Raw genomic sequence first — 16,329 nt, forward strand, 5'->3', positions numbered from 1 at the left:
AAACCAGACACCAGACATCATTAGTCATCATAAGCAGTCCAAACAAGACACCAGGCATCCTCAGTCATCATAAGCAGTCCAAACCAGACACCAGGCATCCTCAGAGTCACCATAAGCAGTCCAAACCAGACACCAGGCATCCTCAGTCACCATAAGCAGTCCAAACCAGACACGAGGCATCCTCAGTCACCATAAGCAGTCCAAACCCAATACCAGGCATCCTCAGTCACCATAAGAAGTCCAAACCAGACACCAGGCTTCATTAGCCATTATAAGCAGTCCAAACAAGACACCAGGCATCCTCAGTCATCATAAGCAGTCCAAACCAGACACCAGGCATCCTCCGTCACCATAAGCAGTCCAAACCAGACACCAGGCATCCTCAGAATCACGATAAGCAGTCCAAACCAGACCCCAGGAATCCTCAGTCACCATAAGCAGTCCAAACCAGACACCAGGCATCCTCATAGTCATCATAAGCAGTCCAAACCAGACACCAGGCATCCTCATAGTCACCATAAGCAGTCCAAACCAGACACCAGGCATCCTTAGTCACCATAAGCAGTCCAAACCAGACACCAGGCATCCTCATAGTCACCATAAGCAGTCCAAACCAGACACCAGGCATCCTCAGTCACCATACACAGTCCAAACCAGACACCAGACATCATTAGTCATCATAAGCAGTCCAAACAAGACACCAGGCATCCTCAGTCATCATAAGCAGTCCAAACCAGACACCAGGCATCCTCAGAGTCACCATAAGCAGTCCAAACCAGACACCAGGCATCCTCAGAATCACGATAAGCAGTCCAAACCAGACCCCAGGAATCCTCAGTCACCATAAGCAGTCCAAACCAGACACCAGGCATCCTCATAGTCATCATAAGCAGTCCAAACCAGACACCAGGCATCCTCAGTCAACCATAAGCAGTCCAAACCAGACACCAGACATCCTCATAGTCACCATAAGCAGTCCAAACCAGACACCAGGCATCCTCAGTCACCATAAGCAGTCCAAACCAGACACCAGGCATCCTCAGTCACCATACACAGTCCAAACCAGACACCAGACATCATTAGTCATCATAAGCATCCCAAACAAGACACCAGGCATCCTCAGTCATCATAAGCAGTCCAAACCAGACACCAGGCATCCTCAGAGTCACCATAAGCAGTCCAAACCAGACACCAGGCATCCTCAGTCACCATAAGCAGTCCAAACCAGACACCAGGCATCCTCAGAATCACCATAAGCAGTCCAACCCAGACACCAGGCATCCTCAGTCACCATAAGCAGTCCAAACCAGACAGCAGGCATCATTAGTCATCATAAGCAGTCCAAACAAGACACCAGGCATCCTCAGTCATCATAAGCAGTCCAAACCAGACACCAGGCATCCTCAGAGTCACCATAAGCAGTCCAAACCAGACACCAGGCATCCTCAGAGTCACCATAAGCAGTCCAAACCAGACACCAGGCATCCTCAGTCACCATAAGCAGTCCAAACCAGACAGCAGGCATCATTAGTCATCATAAGCAGTCCAAACAAGACACCAGGCATCCTCAGTCATCATAAGCAGTCCAAACCAGACACCAGGCATCCTCAGAGTCACCATAAGCAGTCCAAACCAGACACCAGGCATCCTCAGAGTCACCATAAGCAGTCCAAACCAGACACCAGGCATCCTCAGTCACCATAAGCAGTCCAAACCAGATACCAGGCATCCTCAGAATCACCATATGCAGTCCAAACCAGACACCAGGCATCCTCATAGTCACCATAAGCAGTCCAAACCAGACACCAGGCATCCTCAGAATCACCATAAGCAGTCCAAACCAGATACCAGGCATCCTCAGAATCACCATATGCAGTCCAAACCAGACACCAGGCATCCTCATAGTCACCATAAGCAGTCCAAACCAGACACCAGGCATCCTCAGTCACCATAAGCAGGCCAAACCCAACACCAGGCATCCTCAGTCACCATAAGCAGGCCAAACCAAACACCAGTCATCCTCAGTCACCATAAGCAGGCCAAACCCAACACCAGGCATCCTCAGTCACCATAAGCAGGCCAAACCCAACACCAGGCATCCTCAGTCACCATAAGCAGTCCAAACCAGACACCAGGCATCCTCAGAGTCACCATAAGCAGTCCAAACCAGACACCAGGCATCCTCAGTCACCACAAGCAGTCCAAACCAGACACCAGGCATCCTCAGAGTCACCACAAGCAGTCCAAACCAGACACCAGGCATCCTCAGTCACCACAAGCAGTCCAAACCAGACACCAGGCATCCTCAGTCACCATAAGCAGGCCAAACCAGACACCAGGCATCCTCAGTCACCATAAGCAGTCCAAACCAGACACCACACATCCTCATAGTCACCACAAGCAGTCCAAACCAGACACCAGGCATCCTCAGTCACCATAAGCAGTCCAAACCAGACACCAGGCATCCTCAGTTACCATAAGCAGTCCAAACCAGACACCAGGCATCCTCAGTCACCATAAGCAGTCCAAACCAGACACCAGGCATCCTCAGTCACCATAAGCAGTCCAAACCAGACACCAGGCATCCTCAGTCACCATAAGCAGTCCAAACCAGACACCAGGCATCCTCAGTCACCATAAACAGTCCAAACCAGACACCAGGCATCCTCAGTCACCACAAGCAGTCCAAACCAGACACCAGGCACCCTCATAGTCACCATAAGCAGTCCAAACCAGACACCAGGCATCCTCAGTCACCATAAGCAGTCCAAACCAGACACCAGGCATCCTCAGAGTCATCATAAGCAGTCCAAACCAGACACCAGGCATCCTCATAGTCACCATAAGCAGTCCAAACCAGACACCAGGCATCCTCAGAATCACCATAAGCAGTCCAAACCAGATACCAGGCATCCTCAGAATCACCATATGCAGTCCAAACCAGACACCAGGCATCCTCATAGTCACCATAAGCAGTCCAAACCAGACACCAGGCATCCTCAGTCACCATAAGCAGGCCAAACCCAACACCAGGCATACTCAGAGTCACCATAAGCAGTCCAAACCAGACACCAGGCATCCTCAGTCACAATAAGCAGTCCAAACCAGACACCAGGCATCCTCAGTCACCATAAGCAGGCCAAACCCAACACCAGGCATCCTCAGTCACCATAAGCAGTCCAAACCAGACACCAGGCATCCTCAGAGTCACCATAAGCAGTCCAAACCAGACACCAGGCATCCTCAGTCACCACAAGCAGTCCAAACCAGACACCAGGCATCCTCAGAGTCACCACAAGCAGTCCAAACCAGACACCAGGCATCCTCAGTCACCACAAGCAGTCCAAACCAGACACCAGGCATCCTCAGTCACCATAAGCAGGCCAAACCAGACACCAGGCATCCTCAGTCACCATAAGCAGTCCAAACCAGACACCACGCATCCTCAGTCACCATAAGCAGTCCAAACCAGACACCAGGCATCCTCAGAGTCACCATAAGCAGTCCAAACCAGACACCAGGCATCCTCAGTCACCATAAGGCAGTCCAAACCAGACACCAGGCATCCTCAGTCACCATAAGCAGTCCAAACCAGACACCAGGCATCCTCAGTCACCATAAGCAGTCCAAACCAGACACCAGGCATCCTCAGTCACCATAAGCAGTCCAAACCAGACACCAGGCATCCTCAGTCACCATAAACAGTCCAAACCAGACACCAGGCATCCTCAGTCACCACAAGCAGTCCAAACCAGACACCAGGCACCCTCATAGTCACCATAAGCAGTCCAAACCAGACACCAGGCATCCTCAGTCACCATAAGCAGTCCAAACCAGACACCAGGCATCCTCATAGTCACCATAAGCAGTCCAAACCAGACACCAGGCATCCTCATAGTCACCATAAGCAGTCCTAACCAGACACCAGGCATCCTCATAGTCACCATAAGCAGTCCAAACCAGACACCAGGCATCCTCAGTCACCATAAGCAGTCCAAACCAGACACCAGGCATCCTCAGTCACCATAAACAGTCCAAACCAGACACCAGGCATCCTCAGTCACCATAAGCAGTCCAAACCAGACACCAGGCACCCTCATAGTCACCATACGCAGTCCAAACCAGACACCAGGCATCCTCATAGTCACAATAAGCAGTCCTAACCAGACACCAGGCATCCTCAGAGTCACCATAAGCAGTCCAAACCAGACACCAGGCATCCTCAGTCACCATAAGCAGTCCAAACCAGACACCAGGCATCCTCAGTCACCATAAACAGTCCAAACCAGACACCAGGCATCCTCAGTCACCACAAGCAGTCCAAACCAGACACCAGGCACCCTCATAGTCACCATAAGCAGCCCAAACCAGACACCTGGCATCCTCATAGTCACCATAAGCAGTCCAAACCAGACACCAGGCATCCTCAGAATCACCATAAGCAGTCCAACCCAGACACCAGGCATCCTCAGTCACCATAAGCAGTCCTAACCAGACACCAGGCATCCTCATAGTCACCATAAGCAGTCAAAACCAGACACCAGGCATCCTCAGTCACCATAAGCAGTCCAAACCAGACACCAGGCATCCTCAGTCACCATAAACAGTCCAAACCAGACACCAGGCATCCTCAGTCATCATAAGCAGTCCAAACCAGACACCAGGCACCCTCATAGTCACCATAAGCAGTCCAAACCAGACACCAGGCATCCTCAGTCACCATAAGCAGTCCAAACCAGACCCCAGGAATCCTCAGAGTCACCATAAGCAGTCCAAACCAGACACCAGGCATCCTCAGTCACCATAAGCAGTCCAAACCAGACACCAGGCATCCTCAGTCACCATAAAGCAGTCCAAACCAGACACCAGGCATCCTCAGTCACCATAAGCAGTCCAAACCAGACACCAGGCATCCTCAGTCACCATAAGCAGTCCAAACCAGACACCAGGCATCCTCAGTCACCATAAAGCAGTCCAAACCAGACACCAGGCATCCTCAGTCACCCTACCTTTCTTTGCCTTCTTCTGCAGCTTGAGGGTGTCTGAGGATTTCTTTTTGATCTCCTGACGGGCTTTCTTGTACTCTGCGGAAGGAAGGGAAACACAGTGGACACAACGTGTCGCACATTGCCATTGTCAGTGCTTTGAAGTGCGGCGAACAACCGAAACGAGGGCGACTCCTAAAAAAAAAAAGAAACATCTCATTGATCTTTGTTCTGAGGGACTCACTTCCTGTCGTAACATCAGTATGACAAGTGGTGGCTGGAATCAAACCCTGCAACGAGGGACTGCTCTTTTTTTTCTCTACGGGGGAGAACTGAACTCCCAGGTTGGGTATTATTGAGCGGAGAGGGGGATTGGGTTTGAAGTGGTTAGTCGAAGCACATAAAAGCACTGTTGAACTACAGACTAAGTAAAGTAATTCCTTTAAACACAAGGGAGTATGAAGTGCGATATCTAGCTAACCAGAGTGCTACTGTAGTAGATGGAGGTGATTAGTGTATGCGAATTATACTGTACGACTGCAGGCAATAATGGGGTGAAGGAGTAGAGTGTAGTGTGGAGAGGTTTGAGAAAGTGTATGTGGTAGAGGTAGTTTACTGTGTGTGTGTGTAACCCCTACCTTTGGCGTGGTCCTTGTCCAGAGTGTTGGCCACTCTCTTCCACTCCTCCATCTGGTCTTGCAGAGGGTTAATCAAGCAGTCGATGAAAACCCTTGGGTGGGGATTACAACTCAAATCAAACAGAGTGGAGAATAACGATCCTTAGCAGAGATAATGTACAAAATACATTTTTGGGGTTGTGTTCCTCTAGGCGTCTGGTGTGTGTAGGCACTGTAAGGCAATTTAATCTCCTCATTTCACTCTGCTTATCTTATTTCACTCTCTGCACAATATGAGCTAATGAGCGCATTCAGACAGATAGAAGGATGGAATAGAGAGAGAAAAGGCAGAACGGAGAGGCGGAGATGACGGTGACTCACATGGAGAACTGCCTGAGCTTGGCCTCGATGCTCCGGTGCCTCATACACATCCTGGTGAGGGCTGAACCGATGTCTCTGGTGCCGCCTGAAACCAGACCAACAACACAATCTGTCAGACAGAGATGGTTGAAGAGGGATCTCATCTCACGTTATGTTTTGTAACGATTTGCTATTCCCTAGACAAATGATTGAAGGTTGTTGTCGTTATTGAACAGGTTCACAAATGTATCCATGAGCAAAATCACAAACATTCAGAGGATGCATAGAAGTCCTTTCATATTAAACTATGATATCACCATTTATTCCAAGCTTAGTCACTGATATGAACCTTTTACAGCCGATTCCATTGTCAATCGCTTTGTGTTACAGCTTCAAAGAACTGATAGAGAAGTAAGAGCGCAACAGTGAAAACTGCAGTAAGCAAAATACTACAAATATCTCATATGCTTTATCCCTCAGGTCAACATCTATGACTCATAGTGTCGTTATATGTAAATGAACATGAGAGTTAGTTTCACAGTGGAGGGCTGAAGCAACAGAGGTCCCTTTGACAGGGGTCAAAAGACAGGCAGAGCACATCACTTAGCTGACATGGTGGTTTCTCAAAATGCTACTACTTTTAACACACCCGTCCCATTTGGCCTGGTCTGTCTAAGTCTAGGACTATCAGGAGGAGCTTGCTGGGGGAAAAGGTAGGACACTGTTCATTGCGTCACTCACTTACACACACACAGAGCCCTAATCACTTAAGTGTGACCGTTTGTGTTTTTTGTGAAAAGCAAACAAAGCCTATGACCTCACCTCTCCGGATAAAAAGGAGAGAGTAGAGGAGGGTGTGAAGTGTTGAAAGATTCCTCGCCAGAAGAAAAAGTAATGTCATCTTCCACAAAGCTCCTCTGGTTTCCCTTGACAGTAAAAAAAAAAAAGCCCCACCTCTTCCCAACCCCCCCTGTACTGACTGACTAGGACTCAACAGTAGCAGACTAGTAGTAGCTAATAGCTATACAGGCACCATGGGACAGATGGCCACTCTCTCCCCCAGACAGAGACTCCCTCCTGGGTTATTGTTCCATAGACTTCAGGCCTTACCCAGGCTGCTCTATGGGAGGAGGAAGTTCTTCAAAAACATTCCATTATAACAAGTGGGTGTGTGATTCAATGGTGCAGTGGACAATGGAATGGCCAGATACACTGTAGCTAATTTATTGAGTTCTGCATTGTATTGCTGCACTTGCTGATGGACATCATTTCAAACCGTGGGCAATGCAGAAAATAGCTTGTGCATTTAGTCATTACTGTAAAAGAAAATCGTTTTTCAACAGTATTTTACCCAATTCAGTACATGCTCTTATGATGTTTCTCAAACCAAATCCATTTCATACACGAAATACATTTCAGCGGACTGTCACTGATCGCCTAGGAAGTACCGTGATATATTTCAATATCCATAGCTGGGGTTTAAGTCGATGAATTATTAAAATACCATTCATGTCAATTCATCCAACCATGAACTGGTGCTCACAATAATTAGTGGCCATGGTTCACATTCTAAGCTCCTTTCCATATCTTCCTCATCTATCATTCAGTAGGTTTCTGTGTATTGGTTGTCTGACTGTCGTCACTCTGTTTGCATGACCACTCCATCATCCATCTACTATTGCATTAACAGAACTGTAATAATGTGCTGTGGTTTGATATTTCCATATGTTATTGTATGGTGTGGTATTTCTTACCGATATTTCCATCTGCCGAGATTGGCCATGTAAAGCTATTAAAAATGAATGGTGGAGTTACATGTTTTAAGGGGGTTGGGATATTGTGTTACTGTAATGAACACGAAGGGAGACAGAGAGCTGGTTTCAAGCGCAGGGCGCAGCAGGTGTTTATTGCAAAGGACCACAGGAGGAGGCAGGTAGCTGGGTCTAAGGGAAGGCAGAAGGTCATACACAGGGGGTCCAAAAGGGCAACAGTACAGGCAGGGAAAAGGCTAGTAACATAGTCCGGGAGATCAGGCAATAGCTAGATAACAGGAAATCCGACAGGCAGGGAATAGGCAAAAGGCGTCGTTAGTGAGGCAGGCAAAAAAACATCATACACTGGAGGAGTACATCACAGGAAAAACAGAGCTCCGAAAGATGTGTCACAAAACAAACAATACCTCACAGTGATGGGGTGCGAAGAACAGAAAAGTGTGAGATAATGACATACAGGTGTGTGAACAGGTGATTAGAATTCAGGTGATTGGGATCTGGAGAGTGAGCTTCTTTCAGGGGATCTGGGTGTTTGAGAGTGTGAACTGCGTTCCGGGGATCTGCGTGTGTGTGGGTGTGAGTTGGAAGCAGATGTTACAGTATTATGTAAAGATAGGATCTTAATTTGATCCTCCTGTTGCAGGAGAACTTTTAAAACATGTTGTGTATTTGAGGTTTAAACCACTTCTGAAGTTTGTAATTTCCACCTCGAAATGTCAGACTTGATTTCCCCTTACGAAAGAATGGATCAACGCCTATAAAAATGTCCATGAATTATAATCCACATAATAATTCACAGTTCTTGTTGCTGTAGGATTATTTTCCTGATGTAGCAAACTGGCTCAAATTAGGATCCTACATCTGTAAAGTGCTCCTTCAGTTCAACAACTGTTCGGGGGATAATGACTCCTGTCCTATTATGTATCTGTGTGTAACATGGAGCTCTTTATTTTCAAGTACCCACTGGTCATCCAGATCTATAACTGTAAGGTTTGTCTCTTATAGGAGCTTATGCTGCCAAACTCAGAAGTTAGCTGCAGATGGATTAATACTGTTGCATCCTATCCTATCACTCGCTCCACTGCCATTCAAATCTCTGCATTTCTGTAGAAGCAGTGAAAAGTTATGTTTTTCTAACATGAGCTCTTCAGTGCCTTGTCAATATGACAGGTCTCCAGCAAAAGGCCAGACAGCAACGACGGGGAAAATACAATTTTTCCACCCCAGGATGCTCGAGGGTTGCCATGGAGACCGTAGCAGTAAACATAAATCTCTCTCCATCTTACTCCTTATCGCTCTCTACATACAGAACAAATGTATCGGACTTCCTCTGCTGAACGGCATCCATCTGTAATAAAGCTCCAGCTCCTCCCTAATGCATTATACCACAGCTCTGACAATTCAACTCTTTCTCAACACAGTCTTACGCTCACAATCTTACATAGTGAGCAGTGTTTATATGCTACAGTACTTTGGTGGTGGTGTGTTTACATCTAATTGAAATCCAGAAGACCTTTGGAAAATTCCGGACATATTTCCTGCACCACGCACACAAAACACACACACACATGGGCATGCAGGCACACACACACACCCCCCCATCTCCTCACATCCCCTCCACACACGCACATACTGTCTCCTACTCCTAGTATGTGAAGTCTTGCCCCTACACTACCAGTCTCAGAAAAATCTCCTGACCCCCAAATCTATAAATAACCTGGTTGGTTGGCGCGGGGGCTCTGGTTGCCAGGATCCCTCCTGAATAGCTGATGTATGGAATAGCACTCCTTATTAATAGCTGTGACATGGGGGCCCTGTGGCATGATGAGCACTGCATTGCAGCAACACCTTCCTTCTTTCTCACCCTCTCCTCACGCCCTCTCCCCCCCCTTCCCTCTCCCCTTCTCTCACCTTCAGTGAGTTACCTCTTCTCTCCTCCTCTCTCCTCTCCTCCTCTTTGATGCAGGAGGAAGATTGCCTCTGATGTCTCTATCTGTCAGTATGGTCGTTGTAGTATGACAGAGCATTTCAGTAGAAACATATAGACATAGCCCATTCATATTGAAGACAACTAGTACCTGTCTATGCTGATGTATCATTTGTAGATGACAAATTATTCACTGAGTGCTAATGAACTTGATCGACAGACACTAACAACACTAACACAAATCCTTTTTATGAGCTTTGTCGTAAAATATCTACAAGGGTTTGGATCTAGTTGCGGAACAATCGGCCCAGAATAGTTTGAAAGGGACCTAGAGAAAGCATGACTCCAATATACTACAAACCAGAAAGGAACCTACATAGCTAGCTACAGCATAGGCTCTCAGAGTGCTTGAAATATACAGAGCAATGGAAGCTGGTAGGGTTTGTGTGAAATGGCACCCTATTTTCTATATAGTGCACTACTTTTGACCAGGGCCCTGTGGAAAGTGGTGCACTATATAGGGAATAGGGTGCCATTTAGGATGTAGTTTAGTGCTGCCACGCTGTGCTGACTTTGCAGGCTGGCCAACGCCCTCTGGCCAAACAGGCCACATCTGACACACACGTATTGATCACAGCAGAGTTGGTGGCATTTTATTGACAATCAGCCTGATCGATTCACCTCTTTGTCCAGACCAGAGCCAACAGTTTAGTGTGTTTACCAACCTGTGTCGCCAAAATTCTGTCTGGTCCAGACAAGACAGCCAAATGTAGATGTCAATGTATGTTTTTGGCCCAGGGACCAAAGTTGTCAAGCGCAATAGTTAGCTAGTTAGCTAGCTGTGTCCGTAAAGATATGTATAGAGATTCAGAACTTTTGTGAAACAGCCGAGTTACAAATATATGACAAATCAAAACTAGACGGTCTTCAGGAGATAGATGGGAGGGGTTGAGGGTAGCTGAAGAATGGGATTAAAAACAAACAAAAGATAACTATTGTAAAAGGCATTGTGTCCGTAAAATATATATAGTATGTATAGCTGGAAGTAGAAGCCTAAGTGTTATTGTCCATTAGTTTACTACAATTAGGGGATGGGTGGTAATGTGAGGGAAAAAATAAAAAATAATTGAACAAAATCTACATAGTATGTCACTGACTACTATATCAAGATCAGTGGGACAATCAGAGAGTGATGCTTTACGGCACATTCTTCTTCTAGCTATTTCGAATGTTGTTCTATCTGCTGTGTATTTCCTTAGGTTACTCTGAAAGCCCATTCAACCACCTGCCTCTATATTTCAGTGCATCAGCCTCCTCCTGAGTGGCTAACAGGGACGGAGCTGTTCTTTCCCTCTCCCACTGACGCTCACACAACGTGACAGGGCATGAGGAATGTGTGGTGTCTCTCAAGGATGCTGTGGTGTGGAGTGTGTGTGTGTGTGTGGCCTGGGATGGGCAAGGCAGGGCCGCAAACAAGCACAGACCGCAGGCATGAAGACTCACCACACTGCTACTGGTAGTCAGACGCCCACTCAGGGAGGAAAATACAAACTGGAGATGAGAAACAGTCGTGTAGACTTTGTTTTGTCTGTGGTTTGTTTTGAATGGATTGTTGTCGGTGTAAACGTGGGAAGGCCCTGATGGGAGGGAAACTGAAACTGAGACTAAATTAACCCTAGCTCGGCTGAGCACCATATTTAAGCTACCAACAACCCAGCTTTTCTTGATCGTGAAACACAACACTGCCTATATATCTGCTTAGATACAGCAGTGTCCTACAATGGCCCTTTCATAAGACGGGAGTCTGGGAAGGCAGGCGGAACTGTCCCTGTCCCTCTGTGTTAGCCTGTGTTAACGTGTGACGCTACGCTAGTGCTAGCGCCATCCCAGCCACAGCGCCGCAGGGGACTATAGCGGTGGCAGAGAACTGGGACGAGGAATTGGAGCAGATGAGAACATGGCCGAGGCTGAGAGATGGGGCCAGACGGAGCCATAGACCCCATGCTTACAATGGAAATGATGAGGATGGTACAACGTGGCAGTGGTTTCATTCAGTGCACCACCATGAAGCTAACTCTTTTAGATTTTATGTGTCTGGGCTTTGGCTTTGTTTTTTAAATCGAGGCAATTGTCATGAGGCCTATTGTAGCCAGGGAAATGGATAGAGCAATGTGGTACTAATCCCTTCCTCCACCAAATCTGACATTTTATTAACTTTATTAAGAAAGTAAGGAGTATAAGCCGCTGCCTTGTAATAGAGAAAAGTCACCCAAGGTCCGATGTTTTTAGCTAAACAGAACTATTTTTCTAAAAGAAGCTCACATTTGAGGAAAAGGTTGTGGTTAAAGTTAGCAAATTCTACTGCAAAATCACCAGCGACACCACTATGCTAACAGTCGTGACAACCTGTGAAGTCAACAAAAACACCTAATTGTGATCATGTCACAATTACTGCTGAGGAAGCTCTGATTGGCTGAGAGACGATGGCCAGGTCCAATCATGACACGGTGGAATATCTGAAAGCTGTCAATATCAAATCCCTCTGACAGTCTTGGATGGTGTTACGTCAGTTCGTTACAGCCGACAAGGTCATCTTAACCCGTGGTGTTCCTCATCAAGACAGTGAGGGCGGAAACTAATGAACCGCACATTCCGAACAGCTTCAAGGGTGGGGGTACAGTCTTCACATTCCTCCAAGATTCTTTAAATAAGATCCCAAAGAACCCCCTAACCTCCTTCCCTCCCACTCATCCTATCACCCCATTAGCCCAGTTTATAGCCCTGTAGAGTCCAGTCAACCTTCATACCATAGCAGGTGGTGTCTGTATGACTGTGCAGACTCTACAAGATAGACTGCAGTGCAGTCTGTATCAGACCTGGGTTCAAATAATATAAATATTCTTTCATATACTTAAGCTGAGCTTTTAAGCTGAGCTTGATTGAGCTCACCTGGCACAAGGGAACCAATGGTACTTAGTCCCAAAAGTGCAAAATTGCAAACCCTGCCAACAGGTTCAATCAAATCCTAAACGTATTTGAAAAGAAAACAAATATTAGGCTATTTGAACCCAGGTTTTGGTCTCTATGCAACTGTGCAGACTATCAGATTGAAGAAGACTCTCCCTTCTATATTAGGTACATTGGCACCTGGTGGTCCTGTAGCTGCCTGGGGCTGGGGGAGGGGCATGGAGACTGGACTACTTACTGACAGCTGAGAGTAGGGATGGTAGACAGGACGGCTATAGGAATGCAGGCAGACATAAAGCCCTAGAGGACGGGTAGGGCTGGCTGGGCCAAGGAGTTCGAAGAGACATCACAGCCTCTTGGTATTTCCTCATAAGGGCTTTTGAGGATGGCTCTATTTACTAAGAGACGACTGGGAGAGAGAAAGTGTCTCGCAAACTGTGAGGTTAAGACAAACTGAGGGCACATCTTGTGAAAACCAAAGCAGGCCACATGGAAGACTGTTGGACTAATATGAAATATAATATGAAATTCAACTGATGTTTAGTGCAGCAGTTAGGGTGTGGTTTCAAATAACATTCAGTTTGACAGGATTCTGTTTTCTTTTTCTTAATTGCAGTATAACTATGCAGGTCAAACAATCAAGACAGCATTATGTATTAATCCAGTACATCCCTCCCATCATTGTATTCCACTCCAGGGTTGTATTAACTACACATCAAATAGAAGAAAATGGACTGAAACAGGGAGGGACTACCTGAACTTGCCCAATAAGAAAGACTAGTTTTTGTTTTGTTTTCTGTTGCAAAAATGTTTTGCTACGGTATGGCCAGATGAATATGACCCAGTTCTTGTCAGTAGTCTCTAACCAAAATCAATTCCCTCATTGGAGCAGTAATCTGTAGCTAAAGCCACCAGTGAGGAAAGGAAAACACTTTTCCACTGGCAGCCTCAGTCACTACTACCCATTGGCATTACACTCATGGCTCTGTTTCCTGTGTGTGTACTGCAGCTGAATGCTGAAAGAATAAGCCCCAGAGTATCCATCACACACACACACACACACACACACACACACACACACACACACACACACACACCTCTCTCTTCAATCTCTTCATTTGGTTCTCACTCCATTTGTCGTCTTCCAGCCCCCTGCCACAGAGGCCTAGTTCTCTTCTTTTCATCCCTCAGTCTTTGACACACATATCTGGGTCCGGGTCTGGGATTATTCACCGGATTTAATGAGCGACAATGTGACACCGTCTAGTCCTAGTTGCGAGATGACCCGGACCGCGGCTGAAAGAAATCTAGGGCTAAAATAAATGTGGTCCTAATCCCCATTTTACTCAAGTCTTTTATGGCCTACCCACATAACCAGGCCAAATCTGAACAAGAAGGGACACCGTTATGATGATAAGCCTATGTTGAGCTATCGTCAGGTAAAAGTTCATGGGCAGGAGAAAACAGAGCCATGATGAAATGAAGGACAAAATAAAGCGTCTACAACCTTGACGACCAGGGAGTAATGGAGGTAAGAAAGGAGAGCGCTTAAAACGTAGGTTGTTCTTCTTAAAACCTAGACAATTCCACTGTACTGTACCTAGCCTTCGTAATCAGCTGTGATTAGCATAGTTATTTGGTGAGGCGCCGCTCGCTTTGTTACCCACCTTATCTCCCCATACGAGGGGCTGGTGTGTGGCACGCTTATTTTGGGTAGACGGTTAATTGGTGTTTATTCACTTTGAAACGCGAGTGAGGCGGTGGGGGTAACGTTACCGACGGGACCACTTCCCGTACCCCACTCGCCTTTAATTAGCTTTCATTTATTGAAAAAAACATTGAGGTAATTCTTAGAGAGGTAGAAATTAAAAGGCCCTCCGACACAATGAAGACAACAGCCAACTCGTTTCACACCAAAAATGATCCCAATGGAAACGGTTCTATTAGAGGATCCTTTGAATGTGGCACTGTCCTCGTCCTCCTAGTTCCCTCCTACATCCTCTAGTGCAGCAAGATATCATCCTGTCTGTTTCATAAATTCGGTTGGGGCTTTGAAATTAGACAGAGAAGCAGGATGGAGGAGGATGTAGGTCACATCCTGCTATCCAGTGTGCTTGCTTGCGCTCACTCACTCTCACTCAGCCCTGATAGATTCCTAATCAGTTCCTGCCCTATCGTCATGTCTTTTCTCATACACATGCATGTGCTCATGTGTGTCTGATATGGAAATATCAGGCTAGCGCATCGGGGTCGATCGTGCATTGTGATCGTGCCCTCAGGGTAGCATGGATTTAATGAGGCCCAATTTCCGGAGCGGGACTGAACTCTTCTGACTGGCTGGCTTCTGGATCCCTGGTTAGCCTCGAAACACCTACTAAACAAACCAGCCATGAATTCATCATATCAGACCAGAGAGAGAGAGAGAGAGGGGTGTTTTGTATTCAAGTTATTTTATGTCTATTAAGAGAATTGGGCCACAGCCAAAGTGTGCGTGGTCTGCATGGTTGAAGCCTGTTGAGGCCATGCTCTATAACACTTCAATAAACATTGGATAAAACTTGGAAATGAAGAACATTGGGAGTATGACAGTGCAACATCTACGCCCTGATAGGTTACGGCTACTCCTAGGATCAAATGAACTCAGTTACTCCTCTTTAGAAGTACCCAATTCATCCCACTACAGTGTTTCTGAAGCAATAGAACATGTTTCCCTATATGTAGTCCCATCAAAGAAGAAAACTAAATGCATACAAAGTAACTCAACTGATTTCTGAATTCCCAGCAACCAGAGAAAGCACTTAATATAATACTAACGCACACGTCTTCATTGACTGTCCCAGAATGTGCACACTGTGATTCATATTACCGTTCCATCATGTTTACCACACAGAGCCTGCTTCAGGCAAAGCGCCACTCTATGTTTGGGCCTCCGCTGCCTAACCTGTGGCTTTGATCTGACGATAGCATCTAGTATAGCGATCTATCTATCTAGTATATATTGGATCTAGGGCAATCTGCAGTATCTATAGAATCATGCTCTCTCTAGCTAGCTGCCTGAAGGCTTGCCAACATGTGAGTGGCGCTGTTTGTGGAAATTGTGTCGGACGAGGTGTGTGTTGTTTGTGCACCAAGTACCACAAAAGCAGTGATGGATGTATTCTAACTGTGGTGTGCAACAAAGCACTGAGAAAAGGTTGTCAGACAACCCTACCCCCTTCCATACAGTAACCGTGTCCCTTCCTGAGGTACTCTCATTTTAAAATGCTATGCTGCAGTGTTCTAGGAACATTGTATATTTAGGCTAATGTGAGACAACAACAGTGCATTTATGGAAATAGGTACACAGTGAGAGTTAACACAAACACTACCGAGTTTACTGTAAACTGTCACAATGCGGGATTCGAATCCCACATATTCTAAATGGAACATAGTGTTTCTGAGGTAGGAGAGGGTAGCTGCTCTCTTTTACACTCCACACAAAGACTACTTCTGTTGCTACCAGCATTGGCTAGCCGAGCATCCGGTTCATGTTCAATGACAACATGTTTTGGCAAAAAGATAGGTGAAACTGGGAGTCGATCAAGAGATCAGTGACCTATCAACTTTGTTTTGACCTAAATTCAACATTCTTTTTTATTTTTAATCCCGCAACTCAAAAGTTACAACCAAGTGTGAATTATTGAATTATTGAGTGTGAATTA

The 16,329-nt window shown here is 46.3% G+C and overlaps 1 pseudogene; it reads right to left on the reverse strand.

Moving 5' to 3' along the window:
* Positions 1-16,329, reverse strand: part of LOC135549934 (protein MTSS 1-like) — a 56,636-nt pseudogene that overhangs the window by 20,990 nt on the left and 19,317 nt on the right.

This window comes from Oncorhynchus masou, chromosome 12, assembly GCF_036934945.1.
Source record: "Oncorhynchus masou masou isolate Uvic2021 chromosome 12, UVic_Omas_1.1, whole genome shotgun sequence".
In the NCBI taxonomy this organism is placed as follows: domain Eukaryota; kingdom Metazoa; phylum Chordata; class Actinopteri; order Salmoniformes; family Salmonidae; genus Oncorhynchus; species Oncorhynchus masou.